This window comes from Schistocerca cancellata, chromosome 9 (assembly GCF_023864275.1).
Source record: "Schistocerca cancellata isolate TAMUIC-IGC-003103 chromosome 9, iqSchCanc2.1, whole genome shotgun sequence".
In the NCBI taxonomy this organism is placed as follows: Eukaryota; Metazoa; Arthropoda; class Insecta; order Orthoptera; family Acrididae; genus Schistocerca; species Schistocerca cancellata.
In genome coordinates this window covers 155,233,474-155,239,473 of record NC_064634.1, presented here as the reverse complement: position 1 = coordinate 155,239,473, position 6,000 = coordinate 155,233,474, and positions in this window count along the sequence as shown.

Genomic DNA, 6,000 nt, shown 5'->3' with positions numbered 1-6,000 from the left:
CAGCTGCGACGCCATTTTCTGCCACCGTTATCACTCTCTCTCTCTCTCTCTCTCTCTCTCTCTCTTGCATCGTATGGCTTTCCGAGATTTGATTATTGTTTTGGAGACTAACGGAAACAATCAGAATTACAAACGTTGTTATTCTCTGTATATATGTTTGAACTTAATTCAGGCACCTTTTTGCACAGGTGTTAGATCTGCGAGCTTCAACACGAGTACAAACAAGAATGAGTTTTGTGGTGAATTCGGTACAGTTTTTAAGCAACCGCGATATTCACTTGTGCCATATGTATTTGACGATTTGTTGTTCATTCTGCCGCTATTTTGTGCTGCTTCCTCATCTTCTACTTGGGAGAAGGTGGAGTTTGTGTGCTAGTATACGTATTTGCGGAATGAGGAAAGAGGAAAGCAGTGGAGAATTTCTGTGAACAGAGGTGCTAGAAGTCACTGAGCAGCCTTATGAAACGGACGAGGTATTCTTATCTATGTGAAGAAAGTGATTTTTGTTTTCCAGCAGCTTATAACATAAATTGCGTTATATATGGTACTGTGAGACGTGACATTTGGCATGTATAGCATGTATATTTGATTGTGTGCAATATTTTATAGCACACCTTATTAAACACAGAATAAAAATAGGGCGATGTATCGAATGTGGACGGACTCTTCTGAGCTGCAAACACCTCACTGAGAACTTGCAGTTAGTGATACCATATGATTTGACAAGCCGTTCATCAGTTTATCTTTACTGTGTTTTCAGATTTTGTCTTGCTCTTTCTTTCTCTCTTCAGTATAGTCGTGCCTATACATGTATTTATGATATCATGATACAAATGTTTCCTTTCCCTTCTTTATTGTAGAATGATTTCACTGATGACCAGGTGGAGAAAGTGAGGGTCAATGGCACGATGAAACACAAGTCCAAGGCCACACCAGTAATTTTTTTAGAGTAGCTACAAAGCCTAAAATGAAGAAACCTTAACTATGCCATCAGCATCCCACAGTAGAAAATGAGTGTAGTAACACCTCAGCTGAGGCAGCTGAAGAGGAGGAGATTAGTGTTTAACGTCCCGTCGACATCGAGGTCATTAGAGACGTAGCACAAGCTCGGATTAAGGAAGGATGGGGAAGGAAATCGGCCGTGCCCTTGCGAAGGAACCATCCCAGCATTTGCCTGAAGTGATCTAGGGAAATCACGGAAAATCTAAATCAGGATGGCCGGACGCGCAGCTGAAGAAAACAGCAGTATGGAGAAGACCGAGATTCCGTCTGAAAATGTTTTGTACTTGGCCAGCTTATCGTCAGTAAAGCTTCTGCTATGCATGCACTAGCTCAAAATGTTTAGCTTTAATGTGAATTAGAGATGTATTATGTGACACAATATTTCCTTTGCGTGTAGTTTTGATACTTTTTCTAGACTGAACAATTACATCAAGATCCACAGCAAAAAATTTTATATTTGGGACTCAGTTTACGAATGTCTAACTTATGTTGAGTTTTCAAGTTTATGTTTCATTGTTATCCAGAAGTTCAGGTTTTTCCATTCCTATACGTAGCTTTGCTAATTGTTACCAATGTGTGTACTATCACATGTACAAATATTGTATGTATCTCGATATTTAGCAGTAATTAAAATGTGAACGCACTTGTATTAACTTATGTGGTACATTCTGTGCCATCGTTAATGTAAACATATAATAGTATTTTATACATCGTTTTGCAACTGCGGTGTTTACATCTGCTTCATCTGCAAGAGGCTTCTCTACTAGCTAAATGTTCTCTGTGCTTTACATTCAGTTATCTGGCCAGGATAGAAACATTTATTTTTTCTATCTCCATCGTTCAGTGCACATAAAGGTTCTTTAACAAAAATCCGTGGTCTATATCACTGGTTGGCTACTGCTAGGCGGTAGCACATTCACAAGTGCTAGACATATAGCGTAAAGTGGCCTGTGTTAGTACAGTCTGTAACTTTGAGAAACTGTGTAACATATAAAAGTCAGCACTCGTAAGACATTTCTTTACATAATACGCTTAGTTTTGATGACAACAGGTAAATTTCAGCACTTGTATAACATTTCTTTACGTAGTTTAGTTTTGAGGATTAAGTGTCGCACCATCTTTTTTCCTGATACTTTTTCAGCAGTCTTTGATTTCGTGTTACAAGCATGCTTTTGGGTATTTTAACACATTGTTAACTGACACATACGTATAATGAATGCTACTTTCAGTTTCTGCATTCAGCTAAACTGTATGTGCTTTTTATTTGTGCTATTTAATTTAAACCTTAACTGTACAGTTAGTGATGTGTATTGTTAACTAATAACAAATAGAAGTATCACATTCTATTCCACTTACAGGCTTTTGTTTCCTGCATTTTGACTGGTAGGCACTTTTCTAAATACTGTTAAACTAAAAATAAAATAAGATGACTTGGTCATTTTGAATGTTCTTAATAGGCTTGATATGGATGGATAATTAGGAGTTGTCTATTTTCAGCACACCCAGAAAATCTAACACACTATTTCATGAAATACTTTCTGAAATATTCGTTTAAATAATATCATGTACATTCACATTTATACATTAATGTGTGATTACGTTTTGTGCTCCCTCTTCTTTCCATTGTGGAATGAAAAATGTTATACAGCACTAGCATCTAGTGTTGCTGTCAGTCCACAACATTTGATTGCGTTACATGAATGAAGTAAGACGACACATAATGTTAATACTGCCCCACCTTATTATAATCACTGTTCTGAAAAAGAGGACAGGTAGAGAAGGAAGCACTGAAATTAAAACAGACCACTACTCAGAGAGTCCTTTCTGCATGGCTGTCTGCCTTTCCTTTCTAACCCCTCCCAGTGTTTTTTCTTTTTACGTATGGTGAGCTGCAACCTCCCTCCATTTATATTTTCTCCCTTACTGTGAGTCTGTGGGTCAATGCTTGTAGTGTACTTCAACACTTTTTATGTAGACCACATGGGTAGAAAACTATATAAAATGGCAACTGTGAGTCTATGGGTCAATGCATGTGGTGTAATTCCATGCTTTTCTTTGTAGACCACATGAGTGGAAAACTATATAGAACGGCAATGACCAAAACAGCATATAAAACTCCAAGCCACTTCGAAGCTACCTGTTGCATAGGTTAGTTGGGCGGAGGTGTCCTTCACAAATGTTTGAAATCTGAAGTTTCATTTTTTGTGACGAAGAGTGTATATAAACATAATATTTGCCTTGGTGTAAAGTTTTTGCCTCCTAGATGTCCAATCAGAAGGAAGTGGGTGACCTGAAACTTCATGTATCTGAATGTATCACACTCCATCTCTGAGTGAATTTGCTACGTTTTTCACATTTGTAGTTGGTTGCTTCTGGAGTATCTCCTATAAATAAATCTCCACTCGCTGAAATAATCGTCTTGGCAAACGATTTCAATCCACACTGTGTTTGTTAGAAAGATTTCTGTATTTACAGAGAGCATGCAGTATGTAACAAGGGAAGGCAAAACTTCCTATAAACACTGCTCGTGTTGCCTTTCTTCGGATATATGGTTTACTACTACTACTGTCAATGATTACAATGGTCATGCACTAGTCATCACAACATGTGCCCAACGCTACTGGCAGCCATTGTAGCACTGTTATCCACCCTAGGTCTCATGGAATAACCCATTGTTTGCCACACCCCTAGTTGTTCTGGGATTATGTCACAGGCAGCAAACACGCATTGTCATACTGGACACACATCATTATGGGTGCTACATACACCAAGGTCTTTACTTGGCCCTAAAGCCTATCCACAGAGTTAAGTTCAGGAAAATGGGTTGGTCAAGATGTTGGATACTGCAGACCAATGCATCACTCCTAAAAGACTCGGGCTTTGTGCAGCCCCACTCAAATTTGAAAATAGGCCGCTGCCCCATCATGGACATAGTTCGATTTCAGTCTTTCATACAATGGCAAATTCTACAGTGACACAGGTAACGGGATCTGTTGGAATTGACTGTATTTAGCAACAGCCAAAGTGTTCTGTAGAACGTCGCTTGTCCCATTTGGCACTTGTTGAAATACGGATACTAAAAGGGTGCCGGTGTTGTCTCTCTCGATGTGTGTCCAAGTTACTTTCAGCCAGTATATGTATATAACGGAAAATTAGAATACCGTCTCTCCAGAAGCTCACCTGATCAGCAAACAACATTTGTCCTGTTAACTATTCATCATGAGCACTCGTTTGGAGAAACGACTTTCAGAACTCCTACCTGGCATCTCGCTCGTTTGTCAGCAGAGCCTGGACTCGCTCCATACGTCAGGGACAGAGCTACTGTTCATGCAGGGCTCTCCAGACAACACACTTGTGAATAACCATTGTTCCATATCATTTGGGGAAGCGTTTTCAGGTCAGCCCATATCCTGTGCTCTTAGTACAAAGGACCCCGTTTCCGAAAGGCACTAAAACGGGATACGAAACATCTTTGCAGTTGGTATATGGCGTCGTCGTTAGCTTGCAACATAGAGATTACATGTCCTTACGCTGCTTCCGTCTGCATTCCCGTAGCAGAAGACCATACCTGCCCTGTCCCGTCTTGAGTAGTGGGCTTCCCTTCGGAGCTGTAATCCGGTCACAGACACAAAAACTAGTTACAGAAATATAATGGTGTGTCACAACACGGAATGCACCATACGAAAATTACGACGAATGTTTATAGTAAATTTGTTTCCGTCCTTTTATACATATTTTAGCCTCTATAAACTCTCGTAACATACCACGTCGATAGATTTTTTGTTACAGGAAGGAAAAAAAGTGACTTCGAAAATATCAGCGATTATTAGATATAAGAGTGTCCGCTTGTGAGTCGTAATGACGCGTGTGGCTCAGTGAGCGACGTTCTAGGTTGCAAATTGTAATGTCGGCAGCTCCACTTCACCATCACCATTTTTTTTTTTTTTTGCTTGAATGCGTATGTCTAACTGAAATGCATATTAAGAAATTCTGGAATCGTGAACTCTTTGTCTTTAAATAAGAGTCGTATGAAAATGCGAGTACGCCAAGTAACGGATTCTTCGTTTTGAAAAATCGGGTACTGTGAAATCGTTTTTCCATCCTTTCATCCTTCCGCTTCTCCGAACGTCATTACAGACGAATGTTTTGTGAATTTTCCCAACATATGAATCAATTAGGAGATACACAAAGATCCCATGTAAAATACATGTATTACTCCGTTAAGAAAAATATATATATATATAATTCGTAGAGACTGCTGACGACAACAATGAAAATCGAAGCAGAAAACACTGAAGTATCTTCAGTGTGATTGGAATAGCGTTTCCATTTTTTCGAGAACATTATTATAAATGATTAATAAACTGCACCACATCACAATTTAATTTACTCCACACTGAATTTTTTTTAGTCACATACTAAATAGTAACTGAAAATGTTTACTGTGGGGTAACTGAAATCTCTTTTTGACAGTCAACAGGTGACAGTACTCGCGCACGAAATCTGACAAACAAATGGCGGCATGCGTGATCAGACTTAGAAAAGAACATGCACCTACTATTTCCCTTGCCTAAGACCACACTTAGTTGAACTTTCTCTGTGTGTGAATGAATTTAGTACACTATAATCTAACTGTAATCAATGGAATTTGCGGTCGCCAGAAAACATCGTTTTCCAGTACTACACATCTCTACCACGTGGCAACGGCCTTGCCGCAGTGGATACACAGGTTCCCGTGAGATCCCCGAAGTTAAGCGCTGTCGGGCGTGGTCTGCACTTGGACTGGTGACCATCCAGGCCACCATGCGCTGTTTGCTATTTTTCGGGATGCACTCTGCCTCGTGATGCCAACTGAGGAGCTACTCGACCGAATAGTAGCGGCTTCGGTCAAGCATGCCATCATAACGGCCGGGAGAGCGGTATGCTGACCTCACGCCCCTCCTATCCGCATCCTCCTCTGAGGTTGACACGGCGGTCGGATGGTCCCGGTAGGCCACT